The sequence below is a fragment of the Rousettus aegyptiacus genome, unplaced genomic scaffold, assembly GCF_014176215.1.
Source record: "Rousettus aegyptiacus isolate mRouAeg1 unplaced genomic scaffold, mRouAeg1.p scaffold_m13_p_11, whole genome shotgun sequence".
NCBI lineage: Eukaryota > Metazoa > Chordata > Mammalia > Chiroptera > Pteropodidae > Rousettus > Rousettus aegyptiacus.
Genome location: NW_023416286.1, coordinates 44,064,798 through 44,077,334, shown reverse-complemented (window position 1 = coordinate 44,077,334; position 12,537 = coordinate 44,064,798). Strand labels below are relative to the sequence as shown.

The window sequence follows — 12,537 nt, the reverse complement described above, 5'->3', positions numbered from 1 at the left end:
CATATCAAATCTGAAATTAGTCTGTCTCCCTTTGAACAAAATCCTTGCTTTGCTGTTAAACGAAATTCCTACGCCCTCTAGGAAGGCTCCAGAACTACAAAATTGTTCTTTAACAGAGGAATAACAGCGATGTTGATCCGGTAGCAGATCACCTAGCCCTGGCCAGAAAAGACCTCACTTTTCCTGGTTCTGTGCCCTGAGGCCATTAGCCCTGCCTTGCTCTGGGGAAGGATAGAGAAGAAGGAGCGCTCAGACATGTTTCCCACATTAACCTTTGCTCCAGCATTGACTCTCTTGTTGTTCCAAATGCCTAGAATTTTATTTTTCATTTTAAAATTTGCCTCTGCCGTGACCCTTTAGGATCAAGAGTGACAGAGGTGAAATTATCACGAGATGGGTCAGTGCTTTGGCCCTGTAGTAATTTGTAGCTGGCTACATTCCCAAAAGAGCCCGGATTCTATCATATTTTAGGGTCCCTCAGAACTCTGTATGGCTAGTGAGAAAAATCTAGATTTATGTTTCTTGTCAAACCCCCTCCACACACTGGGATTTTGTTTGGCTGATAACCTAATGTTTACAGAGTTGGAAGTTTCTGTTGTACATTTTCCTTATGAATAAATGATTTGCTCAGAAAAGATTGAAGCATCTTGAGCCACCGGTAATAGATTGTGCTTCAAATCTGAAAAAAATAAAAAATAAAAAAAATAAACAAACAAACAAAGAAAACCACTACTGACCATGATTAAACGACATGCACTTGGATCTTTTGGGGTGGACGTGGTCTATGTTGATCCCGCGAAATTCTTAGTGGGATGTGCTTCTTTACTCAGGGAGTGTAGAAATGCCCGATTCGCCTTCCATGCCTCTGGTTTAAATGACAGGAGTGCTTGGGTGATGCTAAGAAATGGGTGAGGTAAAATCGTTGTCTGGCAAGCGCTATTCACTAGATGTTCCTGACTATCTCCTGGTCTCTGCTTCCCTCTGGTACCGCCTATTTGGACCTTGTTCCTGCTGGCCGCATGATCACTCCCTTCTGTTACCCCAGTAACTGAGAAAAAGTTTCAGTTGCTGCTTCCTTTCCTGCTTGCCTCTTCTTTCTGTTCCCATCTGGACTTACAGGCACCACTGTGAGCCCTAGCTCTGCTTGAATCTTACCTGAATCCCACCCTTTCAGCCTGAGTCCCACCTAGCACAGCATAAGTGTTGAAGGTGCCAAGTGTGCTCCACTCAAGGAGAGAAGTCCAAATTATTTGTGCTTTTATTTTATTTCATTTTTTTACTTTTTCTTCTTTACCCCCAGGCATCTTCCCGAACTAGGAAGACTACAAAGAGTTTGAGTGGGAATACAAGACCAAGTTCACTTGGGGCCAGCCCTGTTGGTGGTCTGCCCATATTACCCCCACTTACAATTCCTCAGTGCATGTCAACTTGACTTAACACTGTCATCACCAGCAGCTCTTTGTCTGAGGGTTTGCTCTGGTGACCAGAGCCCACTTTGCTTTCCCTGTGGCAGGCTGGAAGCATCAGAGCCTTCATACCCTGCGCTTTCCCCCAGCAGCCCACTCTCAATGACTGGCTGTGAGTTGGTGTATTAGTCTTACTCCCTCGCCCCTCAGTTGGGATTACTCTGTGGCACTCTGCACACTCTACATTCACTTCCAGAGTCCCCAGTGGGATTCAGCCTTATTCATAAAGCTCACCTGCTGGAAAACAAAACTTTCATTAGCTGTTTCCCTTACCTGTCTAATTTTGCCATCCTCTTGTTAGCGTTTCCTGAAACTGCCTCCAGAATAAACCTCTTGCATTCAATTCCTTGAATCAGTCATAACTGGAGAGAGCCAAACAAAGACACCACCCAAACAATAGCAAGCACGGACATGAGGTAGGAAGCTGTGCTTTCAGGCTAGTGCATGATCAGCCTGAGTGAGCCAGACCCTTGATTCTCTTCTTCCATCTTTAGTGTGAACTGACCTCTAGAAACTGTATTTTTTTTTCTTTTTCTAGTTGCAAGACAAATGTAATATGCTCAATAAAAATGATTACACAATTTTAATTTTTACATTAAACAAATGAGTTCATAACTTCGATTTTAAAATATCAAAGGACATTTAAAAACCTTGTACTAAGTAGTATCCGATTTTCTGTCAACACAAACTGTGTTCTCTTAAAAGATATTTAAACCATGGTTTCATTTTTTAAATCTGGAACATTGGTTAGACACTATGAAATATATTTGGTGTCAGGAAGTATTATTTATACCTGCTTTTTTCCCAGGCCCTCTGACAGCATTGTTTGTGAGCATTTAGCCTCTTAGAGCGGTGATACAGAAGATAAATACCCGTGGCTCCTGTGGGACTTTGTTACAAAGGAAAGCATGGCCCTGTATGCCTTTGTCCTGGAAACGCCAGGTCAAAGATTTTTTTTCTCGTTATAATTAAAGCAATATTTAAAAATATATCAAAATATTGAATCTGTAAAGTCATATTAAGATAGTGCTGCTCCTAATGGTTGTTAGGCTTGTTACAACTCACACAGATCATGGAAACCTGGTGCCCACAGTTTAACATGTGGAAGGCAGTGAGGGATTCATCTCTAAAAATCCAGCCAGTCTCAAGCACACCCCTCTGAAGGTGGGGGATGGGCAGAGTTTGAGAAAACATTCTGTTGGTCTGACCTGTGCCACATGCCTCATCTGTCTTATTTTCAGTCTGTCTCACAATTGTCTACAGCAAAACTATCTATGGGAGGACAACTTCTTTTTCAAAAAGACAAACAAACAGTTGGCCGATCTTGGGCTTCCTCGGTGAATTAAATATTCAGGTAGCAGATTGTATCTGTGTGCATAGTTCATAGCATAGCATTTTGCCCTAGTGATAGAATCTTTTGTTATGTGGCTTTTCTTCTGAATTATACTGTAAACTTATTGATGATGTTTAGGAACCTGCTTCAGCTTTTAAGTATTCCACATGTCACATCTTATGCTGTTTATTTAACTAAGACTTTCTACCCAAAGAGGGTGTTTCCCAAATATTTGCTCAAATAATATTCAACCGTTCCATAATTTTCAATTTTATTTTAGCTTTATACACATTTTATAATTCCTAAAATACAAATAATGGTGTTTATTTCTGAGCAATCAGCATTCTATGATAACACTTAGAATGTATTCTTACTTAGAGTTGCCTCTGCTACAAAAAACTAACTATTTTCTAGATAATATTTAAGTCGAAATGTTAGAAATTGCCAATATTCAATCGTTGGTGTACACTCGTTTCACCATGTCCAAAATACACATGCTTAGACATTAGCCCTGGAAATCCTGATCCATGAGTCTGGAATGGGACTCTGAAATGTGTATTTCCAAGAAAGTTTTGTATACATCAAGGTTTTACAACTGCTGTCCAAAAATCTTACTATTGCTTTTTCTTAAATACTAGTGTAAGAAAAATCCATGTGGGGAGTACTCTGTGTATTTTTAAAATTTTTCTGAAAATATATGTAGTATAAAGGGCATGATCCATTACATTATTTTATAACCCTTGTGTAATGTTCATCATGACATCATGACAAATTTCTCCCGAAGGTCAGGGTCTAGTAATAGTTAAGATATTTTTTTCTTGAGAAATTTACTTCTAATTATTACTCATTTGTGAGAACTGTTATGTTTTCTTCTTTACTCTGACTCCTAAAAAACCTAAAGCAACTTTAAAACAACCACTGTAGCTTACTCCCAACGGGTTTTTAGCTATGAATATTTATTTTTCTTTTCCTTTAATACTTGATGCAAGAAAAGGAAAATGAGCCAAGGGTTCTTCTTATTGTAAAAAGACTTTTATTTAAAGTTGCATAAATGTTTTAAAGTTTTCTTCATCTTAAATTTCCTAGGAAATAGAACTTGAAGCAAGGATTAAATGTTGCTGCTTTGTTTGCTAGGTGCAAACCCAGGATAGCAGAAGTGAGGAAAAATGAAGGGGATGCAGAGAGGGATATGAAGCATCAAAAACTGACACGTTACTGTGCAGGCTGCGGCTTCGCCGTGAAGCCGCAGGGCTGTCACTCAGTATGTAGAGTGCCTCTGGCAGGTCTGTATTGAGGAGACCTACCTTAAATGAGCCCTTAAGAAGGTGGAACAAGGGGGAATTCCTTTGTCCAGATCTATCCCATCTCTAATTTTCTTTGAGGCAACATTAGCTCCATGGAAAGCTAACTCTTCCATTCTTTCAGGTTGTGCCATCCACACCTTTGGAGGTTGCTTGGGTTGTTAGATCCCATGCTCTGCAGAGTGGTGTTTTAGTCAAGTCTGGAAGTGGTTGAAAGAGCAGTACTTCAGTTCATGTGCCTGGCCTAGAACTTCATTCAGTAAGGCCAGGTGACTTACTCCAGTCCAGGAAACTGGCCAGCTGAGGAAATCCGAGATGACAGATAAGATTTGAAATTGATATGCAAGTAGATGAAAAAGTGAAGAGCAGGTTAAAGTTTGGGGTAAGAAGAAGGCAAGAGGGAATGAAAATCCATAGCTTAATCGAGTAATGAATATAAGAATGTTGGGAAAAGGGCATAGCTTTTTAACCAATTTAAATTAGCAAGCGAATTGCTAACATTGAGAATGTGTGGGTAGAAATACAATTAACCAGAACATAAAAAATAAAGAAACACATTTGGGGGGAGGTAAGAGGATTGAGTGGATAGAGGTGGTGAAGCTATTTTTGGGACATGTTAAGTTCGTGGTACCTGCAGGTCACTCAGGTGAATATGCCAGTCAGCTATTGAATATGTAAGTCTGGAGCTTAGAAGTGAAGCCAGGATTGAGCATGTGAACCATCAGCATGGAGGTGGTAGCTGAAGTCCATAAGTGGATAAGATTGATGATTTAAAAGAAGCAAGAAAAAAAGTGAGCCAAGCACAGGAACTGAAGGAATATCAATGTATGAGGAACAGATATTTGTGTGTGTGTGTGTGTGTGTGTGTGTGTGTGTGTGTGTGTGTTGGGGGCGGGGGGTGGTGGTGGAGAGGTGGCAATAAGGGAAACAGAATAGCCAGAGATATGAAATTAGACAATTTTTATGGGTGTTACTAGTAACTTATTTGGCATATAGCCTGCATTTCCTGCTCCTATTTGTGTTGCTACGCAGATGAGTCTTTGGGTCTGTAATATTGCCCAGAACAGTAGTGGCTATCATTTAGCATGCACATACTCATAAGAGAGAGAAAAAGAGAGAATATTATGAATTTGGCTGAGTACTTTGCATATATTACCAACTTTATTCCTTCACAATAACCGTGTAAAGTGAATGGTGTTATCTTTATTCCTGCAACGCAGGAAATTGGACCTCAGTGCCTTATGACATAAGTAATGGTGCTTGGAATGTTTAAACCTAAAGCCCAGGTACTTCCTCTTTACTAAACTACCTCTGCTTTTCAACCATGACAGTGGGGGTCTAACCATAATAATTCTTGCTGAAAAATCAGTTCTCTATTGAGCAGGGAGAGTTCCAGACCCTACTTCTAGTTTAGTGCTGCGTTTAAACTGCTTGTCTGCAAAACTAAAATATATGATAGTAAAATTTTATTTTTATCCTCTCTTGAGAAATGATTTGAACCCTTCAAACTTTTACTTTTCTTCTTTAGTGATCTCCATTACTAGTGCTCAGAATAATGAAGCTCATACAAATGTATTTTCCAGAAGGAAGCCTACATTTATATGGTGTAGGACAGAATAATATTTTTCTAAATGTGATTACATGCCACAGACAATAAGTTAAAGTGTGAATTTCAGAAATCAAACAAATCCACAGATAATATGTAAAAGTTCTAAGCAGACACAATTAATAATGACACATTGATGTATTTTAAATGGACCACAACCCAAGTAATTCTGTCACTGATATGCTGGGCCTGTATGTTTACCTTGAATAGTTTTCAATATTTGAATGGAATGTTTATGCTTTTATGCTAAAATAAAAGAGCACAGTCAAATAAGCTATTACATGGTCCATTAAAACTACTTTTAAGTGTCTCTCTATAGCAAAAGCTTGCACAACTTTTGCATTTGCAAAAGGAACTTTTCAATTAAGTACAGACCACTATTCTCAGAACTCAAAGGAGATTGCAAATGGCACCTTGGGTCTATTTAAAAATTGTAATTTTATATTTGCTAAATAGTGATAAAAAGAAATCTCTATCTATCATTACACCCATGAGCTAAGACCAGCTGAATAATACAAAAAGGTAACCCTGGTTATTCAGTTTGAGAAGAGGAGAAAGTTTAGTCTAGAAACACCCTGGTTTTACACATAGCTTGCTTTCTCTGTTACACACTTCTTGTCTCTCTTCTTTGCTGTTTACAGAGCCTGCAAATTTCAAACAAAAACATCCCCAAAGATTTAGAAGTGCATGAGGCACCATCTCTTTCTTATTTACAGTCTCAAGGAAAACATGGCAAATATACAAACATCAAATTCTTATTTCTGGGTGAAATCCAGGCACTTTTGCTAAGCAGAGAAGATAACAGAATTAAATTATATTCATGCCATTTATGAAAGAAATTGTTCCTGCTTTCATCCAAATGAGGCAGACGATTCATTTTGCCTTAAGTGTTTCAACTGGCAATCAAGCTTTCCAGACAGATGCAATGAAAAAAATGTATATGATTTGGTACATCATCCACTTGATTAGTATGTTTTTGTGTGATTTTCTTTGGATATCCCCTTATAGGATGAATTCTGGCCCTACATAGCTGCCTCATCTGACCCATTTTTGCTTTGTAATAGTGTATCTACCTAAAGCGTGATATGCTTACAAAGGTGTGTCTGTTTGATCTAAGATAAAATACAAGTATATACCCAGATATTCTTTGAGCATGTGAAAAACATTTTTGGTTTTCTTTAAATTTATTCATGTGTGCTTTTGTAGATAATATCTCAGTTTTTGAGATTTATTAGATGCTTTCCAAGCTCTGGATTCAATAATCAGTGGAGATTTATTTTGTTTGTTTGTTTTCAAGGATTGGCATTTTTTGGAAGACACTTTTTTGTTTTCATTCTTTAAATAAACTCCATAGAGTTCACCAATTGGAATTTGTTAAAATTGCTGTACACTAGTTAATGTTCTAACAACTATATAGGTTAGAGATGCTGCCTTACTTTGTAACTGACTAACTGTGTCCGGATAGAATAAAGGGACCAGGACTTAGATTTGGCCGCTAGGACAGCAGATTTTGTGACCTGCATCCCCTCTAATCAGGCCTCTGGCTTCAGCTGGAACATGGAGTGTCTCTTCAATGATAAATGAGTGAACTGAAAGTATTGAAACTTGAGGGAATCTAAGGTCCAAAACTATAAGAAAATTTTGGAGAGGTGACAGACCAAAGGGTCTTGAATCAATTATCCATCAAGAGTTTGGAAAGGAAGGGTAGGTAAGAAGAAAATTGTGAAGAATCCAGAAAAAAAATCTGATTTTGTCAATATGTGTGGTTTGGTTGAGTTCAAAGTGCTGATATCAGGTCAGAATGGCCAATATTAGGAGCCTACCTGTGGGTTTGGGGATTAAATTCTTACTGAAAGTGAGAACATTGTAACCAACCATTGGGCAGTGGTCAGCATGTTACTGCCAATGAAGTATACGGTCAGCCACCGGGATGCCCAAAGGGAAAAGAGGACATATTCCCTCAGGTGGAAAATAGCTCTGAGATCTAGAGGAAATGGAAAAAACTCCAGTTAATTAAAAAATACTGGTCAAAATGTAGTTCATGGACTAGTACCCATCTGAGATCTGATTTTTACTGGTCTGCAATGAAGCAAGCATAGAAATTAAGAGTAAACATTTAGAAACTTTTTACCATAACTTTGTAAGGTCATTTTAAGTGTATTGGATCTGACAAGAAAACCTTGGGTTCATGTTTGTCATGACTTTGTTTTTATTTTATTTTCTTACTAATTTAATTTTCATTGGATTTTATAAAAGTATGGTCTGCAACATATACATATTGAAAATTAAGACCAAAAAAGCAAAAGTCCGGTCTTTTACCACAAATATTTTTAGAAGCACTGACTATTTAGAAAGAAAAAAATAGACCCCAAAGAATTCCCAATTTCTTTCTTTGCCTTTGTTTTTGCTTTTCTACTATTTTCCTCTCCTTCTTAGGAACTTTAAAGACCTGATAAGTCACAAGGCTTATTAAAACCCTTTGTGGAAAATACTATGCTGTTGTTTGCCACTACCCAGGTTGCAGGTTTTAGTTAAAGTGAAAAAATGGCTGCTTAAGTTAAGGCCACAAGGACACATACTCAACTTTCCCTTCCCTATAAAATCCTGACCCTGTTTCAATGGGGAGTCACCAGGTCTTCAGTGCTCCCCAATGACACATCAGCTAAATAAAGCCTTTCAGTCCTTTCAGTTCTACTTGAGGCCCATAAATTGTTTCCCTTGCAAACTGAAAATATTGAAGCCATAGGGGTGCTGAAAGTGAGAGCCATTTTCAAGTTGAGGGGATGAAAGGGTGTCTTTACTGCTGCCAGGCTGTGTTATATTCTTGACATGTATGTGCCCAGATATAGGCTGAATAGCAGATTTTTTTCCAAACATACCTGGCCGGAGGGACAAAAAATACTTACATTCTACCCTGTTGGAGTTCTGTAACTGAAGAGAAAGATAGAGCAGCTTACTGTTCTCCTTTTGTGGACAGCTGGAATGGGACTGGGACAGAAGTAGGGGTTGACATTAGAAAATAAGTGCTTCTCCAGGACAATGACTCAAGCATCATGACCAAGCCAAGAATAGTCTCTAGACTTGAGATAGATTGAGATTAAAGAGTCTCTACTTTGGGATCCTTTCAAAAGCCCAATGATCAGGATTAGAACCTCCTCACTTCCTCCTACATGATGTTGAGGGCAGTTCTAGGGACTGCCAAAGGCAAGGCTGAGTTTTGTGTGTGTGTGTGTGTGTGTGTGTGTGTGTGTGTGCACACGCATGTGCTTTTGCTTGTTAAGAGTGGTTGGGGCTGCCTGTGAAGGAGGGGACCAAGCAGGGCCCTGATAATATCCTATACCGAGTTGTGGCAGAATGCTTTAGTTGGTCCATTTTTATCTTGACAGAATTTAGAAAAAGAAGTTAGCAAGGCTCAGGCCTGAAAGGAGGTCAGAATAACAGAATATCTGAATGCCAGGGAAACTTGACCTTCCTTCTGACTTCTGTCCTAGGAAGAATGACAGATGTTCCAATTTATGGAAATAAGGCCAAAAAAAAAAAAAGGAGCTTTATTCATACCTACATGCCCCCACACCCCCGCCACACACACGTTTAATTACACAGATATTAAGTGAGAAGCTCTGTGAGCAGAATCTTTGCAGGTGCTGGGGTAGATAAAAGGATGACTGTCTTAACATGCTTCAAAGTAGCTTTTAGTTTAGATGGGGAGATATAAACATAGGAAAAATTGGGTTGTACTGGTTTGAATCGTTTAGGATTAAGAGAAATTCAGGACCAAGAGAAGAATTCTGTATGAGTAGCAGAGATGATCACCGTTCAAGGAATCCAGAGGATGGCTCTGGTGCTGTACATCGTGAGGAAAGACAGACACAAGGGACTGGTACCGGGAACTGAAGGCTCACTTGAACTGAGTGATAGGGACCCCATCTCTTTCTATACCCTTTTTCTTAATATAGAGCACATGCTCAAGAAATTACCGTCCTTTTATATCCTCCTTTCAGATGTCTTCAACCTACTCCCAGCTTCCCAGCCTCTAGGCATAGCCTTGGGGGAGAAAGGCACACCTAGAGCACTACATAGTCACATACTTATACAGCTCTCTGCATTCTACAACTCAGGTTCAAAGCAAGCTGACATTTTCCTAAGATTAGGTATGTCATCATATGAGGTATTCCTTTATTTTTACCGAAGGGAAGAGAATCTTAGGTCTTTTAATGGAGAAACTTCCTTATACTAAGAAAGTCCTTGTTTAGTGAAGTTTTTCAATGTTACCTTTAGTTCTACAACATCCTAAAAGTCAGTGTAAAAAACAGTTAAATCTATATGTATATGTGTCTATGTGTATGTATGTATATGTGTATGTGGCATATGTGTATTTATATGTGTGCACATATTTGTATGTGTGTGTGTGTATATTTGTATATTTGACAGAGTCCTACTGATTAACCTTAATTATAGATGTAATTGAATACCTTCTATGTTCCAGTTTCTGTATTGGAAATACATACATGAATCAGACATTCCTTGTTCTCTAGGGCTATAATCAAGTAGTACAGGAAGCCAGAATATTAGAAAATTAAAATGCAATGGGGAAAAAGAGGAGAAAGAGGAAAGAAATTACAATGAGTAAATCTAGGACCCTAAGAATTCATTTTAAAAGTATTTTGGAATAGAGGTCAATGTCAGACATTTGTAAGAGTTCAGAAAATCTCAAATTTAAAACTTTTGAATTATTTGACTGTCTTCTTATCTTATTGACTTAACTATTTTCCAGTCAAATTTTCCCACCAAACTATAATTGTTGAAAGATCAGTCATTTATATTAGCTGATCCCAAAAAATCCTGTAACAATGCATATACCTAATGATAGTTACACCTGGAAACTGTCAAATGGAATATTGGAGAAGTATTTTGTAGCTGTTGAGATTTTATCTTACTGGATTGTAGGCCTAATATTTTATTTATTTTTCTATACATGTTCGCATAGAATTTCAAAATAAATTCATTATACCTTTTAAAAGTATACATTGTGCATTACTTTTTTGTTCAAAATAATATACTACATATTAACACAAACTGACTTGTGTGTGTGCATTTTTTTTTATCTGTAGTATAATCCTATATCAGAGAACAGAAATTTTAATAATAAACATACTCTTTGCCTCTTCAAATATGTCCTTTTGGAGAGACACATTAGAATCTTAGTTACTTGTGAAAACTCACCTTCCTCATCTACAAATATTGTTTTTAAATAACTATAACCATGAAATTCAAATAAAATTTCAATGAATTTCCCATTCAGGTAACCAAAAAGAAAGGGCAATTTAGATATTTCTCTAAAGATTAAACATTTCTTCAGAGTTCAGCTTACCTGTATTACATTTTAATAATTATTCATTTTATTTGTTCATTCATTCATCCATTCAAATATTTACCGAGTACCTCTATGTGTCAGGCATGCCTCTGAGGTTGGTTAACAGAATGACAAAAATATATGCCTTTTTGAATGTTAGATTTTAATACAGCATTTTACAAAATTGTTTTAAAAAGTAAAATCTGTACTACGTTAAATGCTGCTAAGTGGTATGGAGAAAGATGAGATAAAAACAAATAAGGAGTGAGGTGAGTAGGTTTACAGTTTAACTAGTGCAGTCAGGAAAGGCCTCACAGAGAAAGTGACATTTGAATGTAGATCTGAAGGAGCTGAGGGCAAGCCATGCACAGACCTGAGGATGAGCAGACAGGGGGAACAGCAGGGCAAGGCCCTTAGGAGGAATGTGCAAGGGGGAGAATGAAGGGAGGCGAGGCGAAGAGGCAATGTGGGATGACCAGCCAATATGGCATTGTGAGGCCACTATGATGACTTTGGCTTTTGATCGGAGTGTGATGGGAAGCCACTGGACCGTAGTGCTAACAGGATCGCTGATTGCTATGTTGAAAACTGTCTAAAGTAGGAGAGTAAGAACAGAAGCAGAGGGATGGGTGTAGAGACCAACTGAAATCATTCAGATAGGAAATTTTGGGGGCTTAGACTAGGGTCATAGCAGCAGAGATGTCAAGAATAGATTCCGAATCTATTTTATCCAGAAATACCACTTCTTGGTATATACCCAAAAGAACTGAAAGCAAGGACTCAAGCAGATATGTGCATACCTACATCATAACAGCTTTATTCACAATAGGCAATAGGTAGAAGCAACACATGTCTGTCAACAGATGAATGAAAAAACAAAATGTGGTGTACACGTACAAATGGAATACTATTCTGCCTTAGAAAAGGACATTATGGCACTTGCTGTAACATGGGTGAACCTTGAAGACATAGTGCTTAGTGAAATAAGGCAGATAAAAAGACAAAAAACTGTATGATTCCACTCATACGAGATACCTAGAGTAGCCAGATTCAGAGTTAAAGAGTAGAATAGTGGTTGTCAAGGGCCAGGAAGAGAGAGCATGGAGAAGGTTGTTGTTGACCAGATACAGAGTCTCAGTACTGAGAGATGAAGAGTTCTGTGGGTGGATAGTGGTGATGGCGGCACTTACGTGGACGTGCTTAGTGCCACGTTAGAACGGCAGATTTTATGTTATGTCTATTTAACCACAACTAAAACAATTTTTAAAATGTAAGAATAGATTCTGGATCTATTTTGAGGACAGAGCCAAATGAATGTCCACTGAACTGGATGGTGTTGAACGGGGACTGGAAGGTGACGAGTTTTAGCCTGTGCAAACTGGAACGCAGAGTGCTATGTGGGGAACAGTTTTAAATGGAAGATGAAAAGCTTGGTTTTAGACAGAAAGACATTTCATAATTCAATTTCTCTTGCTTTT

General features: G+C 38.2%; 1 protein-coding gene across 5 annotated transcripts in view; it reads left to right on the top strand.

Annotated features, from left to right (window-relative positions):
* ZMAT4 (zinc finger matrin-type 4) overlaps positions 1–12,537 on the top strand; it is a 413,400-nt gene that overhangs the window by 229,792 nt on the left and 171,071 nt on the right. The gene's annotated exons all lie outside the window — the stretch shown is intronic.